General features: G+C 50.9%; 1 protein-coding gene across 6 annotated transcripts in view; it reads right to left on the bottom strand.

The window, feature by feature from the left end:
* The window catches only part of LOC144148723 (uncharacterized), a 204859-nt gene extending 198735 nt beyond the window's left edge, over window positions 1–6124 (bottom strand). For all 6 annotated transcript variants that reach the window (XM_077680246.1, XM_077680247.1, XM_077680243.1 and 3 more), the window contains exon 1: window positions 6027–6124. The gene's annotated coding sequence lies outside the window, so the exon portion shown is untranslated. The remainder of the gene's footprint in view (window positions 1–6026) is intronic.
* Between the last annotated feature and the right edge of the window lie 649 nt (window positions 6125–6773).

Genomic DNA, 6773 nt, shown 5'->3' with positions numbered 1-6773 from the left:
TCAATGACTATGGTTTCCACGCCAGCCTTAGAGCTGGGATACCTCGATACGTGTGCTTTAAATAGAAAGACACCTGCATACGAGATGGATTACCGTGTAGCCGTAGAAATGTTGCGGTAGTTTACACTTTCTGTAACCGTGAGCTTTGTACCTTCGGTTTTAGTGAGCGACACTGACAGCATGGGAGCCTGAAAGCAGAAGTGGAAATCCCACGTTTGTGGTGGTCATTTTATCAAGAGCCAAAGTTATTCACCAACTCAACAGCCCAAGCTACAAACCATCCCTCCTCCCCTTCCCGTTTTACCACCTGCGTAGAATAAAGGCTGGCACCGATAGTTAAAAAATGTGGCAGTGTTAACGTCAGCCGGTGTTTTTTAATGCTTAAGTATTCTTTACAGAGTACCTAAAGAAATCGTGTAACACCTGGTGAAGACACCAAAAACGCGCGATTAGTTGCCTCAAATATGGGTGCATGAGCACGAGTCTTCCACCGCAGGCACATTTCTGACATGCTGGAAAAAGTTTAGATTTTGAGAGGGGGCTTGGAAGTTCAAAATTAAACAGCAAAATCATCTAGCCCTCCGTCTAATGGTTATGATGGTTGAACACAAAGCTTTCTTCGTGCGAATCGAATGGGAAATGGTCAAAGTCAAAGACACTGCGATCAAAAGACTAAACTGCGTGCTGGTCAAATTCGACGCTTAACTAGTCAAGTTTAAATCCAGAAGGCAGCCAAGGAAACCCATACGATAGAGCTTTGCGATAAACCATCATCGTCGTTAGACTGAGGTGTGCATGATTTTTCAAGCGTAGGTGGCAGCTTGTAAACCGACCCCAGCATTCAGCTGTGAAGCTTTCGGTTTCGGGTTTCGGGCACCCTCCTGTCTTGCGTCCTTCAGCCACGCAGTAATTGGTTTTTGAAAAACCATTTACCAACTAGCCAGCAACCATTGCAATTCTTGTAAAGCAATGCTTCTCCACGACAAGCAATAACGTTATACTATCATGCGGTATTTATTCTATCAACGATTCCCGATGACTATAGCAGGAGCATTTCTGTGAAATTAAACACGTTTCAGCCGTAGGTAATGAAGTTACGGAAGCGTCGTCCGTCACAATTTCTGTTTTGAGGTAAATCTTCGAAGACACAGCTCAACTTTGTCTTTCGCTTGTGCACGATGTCGACGCCGTTTCGCCATCAACTGCCAAAGGCCAGCGCCGCAGCTTTCCTAGATCGGTTGCACACACCGGCTTTGTGGGAGCATTTAGCGGCAATATGCTCCTCGATTCGCGAAACTGCATGCAAGCATGAAAAAATTGCATGAAACAACGAACTTTCACTTCCAGCTTGACTTCCAGCTTGGCGCATTGAGCGTCGTCTGCTATTTGTAAATACTGAGTATGGGCGTAAATAACACACATGGCATGCCTCGTAAACGTCACATCCACGCTCAAGATTTACCGATCTGAAAAATGCACGTGGGGTTACGTACGCTTTGCAAGCCGCACCGCAGAAAAAACGACAGAAAGCCATGCACAACTACGCTGCGCTGACCGCCACCGGCATTCCACTAACGAGCGGTTCGCCACGGGCGGCGCTGTTCACTGAAACGACGTAAGGTCCCTAAAATTACTAAGGTAGCGCCATCTTTAGATCTCGCCGCCTTTCGCCCTCGCCCGCGCTCCTCTCTTACTTCGTTTTTTGCCATTTTCTTTTTCGCCGGCGAACGCCGCGCGCCATTGGCCAAGGGAAAAGTCACGTGGTTTTGTTTTTTTTTGCTCCGCCGCCGGGTCGCCTCGCCGATGCCTCGCCGGCTGGGACATTGCGCAACGCCGCTGCTGCGACGCCATTGCTGGCTTCCGAGCCACCGTCGCCACCGTGCTTCAGTACCGGCTTTATCGTAGGCGCCAGCTAATAGCAAAGTAAGAATTAGCTGCTCGTTTCGAAAAAATGTCGCACCGGTGTCGTTTTAGGTTGCTTCTCGGTGTCGATGTGCTGTGCCTTAGGCAGCGCGAATATCGTCAGGCAGGGCGCAAGACTTCGTTATTCCGTCCGGGAAACGCGACGCAGAAAGGAGAAAAGTTTGGTTGCATAGATTTGAACGGGCATACTTCAGGCCGACGCTGCCATCACACTTTTGCGAGGTAAGTTTCTGAATGCTTGTTCTTGCTCTGTTAAATTCTGCGCGAGCTTGAGCGGTCACTTACGAAGAAATGCGTATTCCCTTCGCGACCGTCGTTCACGCTTTGTTCTGGGTAGGCATTGCGCGCAGCGCCGAGTTCGTCCAGTCGTAAGCTATGGTTTGGGTAAGAGGCCGTGTATTTGTCATGTGCGCGCTTAACTTCCAACATCAATATCAGCGGCGTAGCATGTTCAGTCAGTTGTCGTAAGGTTTTCGTGACGCGAGAATTGTTCACCTGAATTCATGCTTGTTTTGGCCGACGGCAGCTTGCGTCTGACCATGTATCGTGTGCGTTCCGAGTGCGTGTACGCTCTTTTTGGCGTGAAGTCATGTTTTGTGTGTTAGCTACCCGAGTGGTATTATAATCCCGTTGTTATGATATCGGAGTGATTTGCTGCGTAATATGGGCTTGGTCGGTGCGGCGCAAATTGAGGCTGTTGCGAGAAAAAAAAAATTGCGGCTAGGTAAAACAATTTAAGGTCAGCTAATATAGTGACCGCGCCGTTGACGTACGTTTGATGCGCAATTTCTGTTATCGCTTTATTAAATCGCGCACGTTTGAATGAGCACTTCAAATGCATATTCGCACCGTAACGGCTGTACGCCCTTTCTTCCGTGTACGCACAGAGGAACTTCAATTACGACTTACGTTTGCATTACACGCGATGCCGTACATTTGCAGAGTGCGCTCTTACTTCATCTTAGTAGTCAATGGCGCAGCGTATTCAGTCATTGCGATTTGAACCAAAACACACTGGGCGACTATATTATTTTCAGCAGACGTATTTGTGTCCAAGCAAAGCGCTTGCTAAACGGGTTTAGTGTAGCGAGTTGAGCGGTCGCGGCACTGAGCAGATGCGCGAACACGAACTGCAATGCATTATTGCCTATATTTGCGGACTGTTTGTGGCGCATCTCAAACTCGGTGGCGACATTTTTTTCCCTTCTCAATAGGATTATTTCACAGATCAATTTGAGCAACGGATATTGGAGAAGCTTGGCGTTAAAAAAACTAAACCCAAATGCCACTCCCAACATTTTTTCTCACGGGAAGCCACGTCAGCAGCACAAGCCACCTGCACGACGTCATTACGGACGTTTGTTCCAATAAAATATCTATTTGCTGGCACCAATTCATTTTTGTGATTTATTGTTTTCTCTTGATATCATCGTGACATTGGTCCTCTTTCGAATTTCTTTCGGGTGTATCCCTGTGTTAGTGCAATGTGCAAATCTGCCAGAATATATCCCAGCACAAAACAATTCTGTCCAGGCGCCTCCATTAATAACGGCTGTAAACGACCGCGCCCGGTGAAAAAACGTATTGCATGATTAATTAACTCTAGACGGGGCTCTAGAAATCCTCTAGAAATTAACGGGGCTCTAGAAGTCCTATAAATGCGACCAAAGAGCGATTTCGGCGCGAAAACAAGAGCAAACTGCAGCGAGCGCCCTGAAGCGTAGCGAGGGGCGTCTGCTCTCAAGTGGCCAACAAATATGGCGGCCCCGCCGCGGAGTTAAAGGGACGGCGGCGCCGCGGGTGAGGGGAGAGAAAAAAGAGGAGGGCAGCGGAGAAGGAAAGAGCAGTTGGCGCTACCTTAGTTCTTTCAGGGACCTTAAAACGACGGTGGTGCCATACAACGGCCGCCCGGTCCCTATACCGCGGGGTTTTGTATTTACGACTGCTCAGAGCCCGGTCAACTAGCGCCGCCCCTCGTCCACCGCGGGAAGACGTAGAACGTCTTTTCCCAGCGGCCGCACGTAAGACGTGGTCGGAACTTTGGCTATCCCCGACTTCCGACCACGTCTTACGTGCGGCCGCTGGGAAAAGACGTTCTACGTCTTCCCGCGGTGGACGAGGGGCGGCGCTAGTTGACCGGGCTCTGAGCAGTCGTAAATACAAAACCCCGCGGTATAGTCGAGAGAGGAGTCGCCGCGGAACTAGCTCAATGGTAGAGCACCGCACGCGTTATGCGGAGGTTGTGGGTTCGATTCCCGCTTCCGGAAAAAACGGCGCATTTTTTCTCGACTTGAATTTTCAATTATTTATTCCTGCAGAAAAAAAAAGCAATCATACCTCATTCGGCACTATAAAACATTGTTAAAACGCCAAAACAGCACTGGCAATAAGGACTGCAACTTTGATATGTGTCCTTACGGAATCCCTCGTCCCGTACGTCTCTGTTCTATATATCTACATTGCAAACATGTCGATTGCGCACGTTTGCAGGTTCTACTTCTACCGTTCTTCGAGCCGCCGCCTAACGCGCTGTCGATCAAGTTAACTGTTTCCGAAGATACGGACATTCCCACGAGATCTTCCGTCATAGTGCCTGTTTTGTGCAATGTGGACGACACGACTGTGCTTTTCACGCCTTCCAGATCCTTCCTCTCGCGCAAATGTCTGCCTTTACCCTATGCTGTCATGAGCGTCCAGTCCGGTTGCAGTTTTATCGCCATCTGTAACCCATCTTCTTGCCCGACTACCTTGTTCTATGGGGAATGTATAGGGTGTGGGGAAGCCGTTGACCCTCCTCACGTGAACGCTGTGCCCGACGAACCATCGCTACTCACTGTTGGCACACTAAGTCCTGCGCGTGCTTGCGTCAAGCTCGGATGCGTTCCTGCAGTCTGTCGACAAGGGCCTTAACCTTGAGCAACGTCATCGCCCTCCTCCAGAGTTTTCGCGACTAATTTGATTGCGTGCAAACCACCCTTGGACGCACGTCGGCCGTTTCACATAAAATAGACACCGGCTCCCACGCCCCACTGCGGCAAAGACCATACCGCGTGTCACCTGCGGAGCGGCGTGTGACCGACGAGCAAGTGTCCGATATGCTTACCCGTACGTCATCCGACCGTCTACCAGCCCGTGGGCCTCTCCCGTGGTTCTGGTCACAAAAAAGGACGGGTCGATCCGGTTTTGCGTGGTTTATCGCCGCCTCAATAAGATTACACGCAAGGACGTTTATCCCCTGCCCCGTATCGACGACGCCCTTGACTGCCTCCAGGGTGCCGAGTTTTTCTCCTCCTTGGACCTGCGGTCTGGTTACGAGCAAGTGCCCATGGCTGATGCCGACCACTGAAAAACAGCGTTCGTTACACCTGACGATCTTTACCAATTTACCGTGATGCCGTTCGGGCTTCGTGATGCGCCAGCCTCTTTCGAACGAATGGTGGACGACGTTTTACGGGGCCTTAAGTGGAAAACCTGTCTTTGTTATTTGGATGACATTGTTGTGTTTTCATCAGATTTTGACAGGCACCTTGAGCGCCTTAAGCAAGTGTTGACCTGCCGCATGCCAGCCGGCTTGCAACTGAATCTGAAGTAGCGCCACTTTGCTGCTCGCAAGCTAACAATTTTGGGGCCATGTTGTGTCCAAATACGGCATCCTTCCAGATCCGGACAATCTTCATGCAGTGGCAGAGTTTCACAAACCGGCGACTCTGAAAGACCTCTGAAGCTTTATCAGCTTGTGTTCGTATTTTGGCCGATTCGTCCGACATTTTACCACTACCATCGCCCCTTTAACGCAGCTCCTCAGCGGACACAACGATCGTCTCCAGTTGTCGCCTGCTTGTCACACCGCATTTGTGACCATGCGGCGCCTGCTTACGACACCCACAATACTGCGCTAGTTTGAACCGCTTGCACCTACTGAAGTGCACACTGACGCGAGTGATGTCGATCTTGGCGCCGTGCTCGCTCAGCAGAAAGCTGGCTGCCATGAATACGTCGTCGCATTTGCCAGACGCACTCTGACGAAGGCGGAACGGAATTATTCCGTAACAGAGAGAGAATGTTTGGCGATCGTTTGGGCAATCAACAAGTTTCGCCCTTACCTCTACGGTCGCCCATTCCACGTCGTCACGGACAACCACGCCCTCTGCTGGCTGTCTTCACTCAAAGACCCTTCCGGCAGACTCGTTCGGTGGGCTCTTCGCCTGCACGAACACGACAGTCGAGTCGTATACCGGTCCGGACGCAGACACACGGATGCTGATGTCCTGTCCAGATCACCCGTGGGGCCGGACGATCACAGTTCATATATGCCAGATAGTACCGTGGCGTCTATAGGCTCCCTTGACATGGCTGCGGAACAGCGTAAAGATCCGTGGATCGCCTCTGTCCGTCAATATTTGTCGAGTCCGTCAACAGTTGCCGCCTCTCGGGCGCTGCGTCACCAGGCTTCGCACTGCGCCCTTCGGGACGACCTTCTTTATTGGCGCAACTATTCATCTGAGGGCCGGAAGTGGGTACTCGTCGTCCCTGGCCATCTTGGCTTTGGTTTGTGCTCCCACTACCACGCTGACGCGAAGTGCGCGCACGCTGGGATGCTCAAAACGTGCCAGCGGTTGCGTTTGCGCTATTTCTGGCGTGGAATGTACACGTTTGTAACCAAGTACATCCGCTCGTGTACAGATTGCCAGCGTCGCAAGTCTCCCCCTCAACACCCAACCGGACCGCTGCAGCCGCTACCATGTCCGGCTCGCCCCTTCGACCGTGTCGGCATTGACATATATGGTCCGCTCCACACCACAACAACAGGCAACCGATGGATTATCGTTGTGGTTGACCACCTCACACGG

This window comes from Haemaphysalis longicornis, unplaced genomic scaffold (assembly GCF_048455015.1).
Source record: "Haemaphysalis longicornis isolate Haplotype H1 unplaced genomic scaffold, Haemaphysalis longicornis Haplotype H1 scaffold_8, whole genome shotgun sequence".
In the NCBI taxonomy this organism is placed as follows: domain Eukaryota; kingdom Metazoa; phylum Arthropoda; class Arachnida; order Ixodida; family Ixodidae; genus Haemaphysalis; species Haemaphysalis longicornis.
This window is presented reverse-complemented; position numbering and strand designations above follow the sequence as displayed.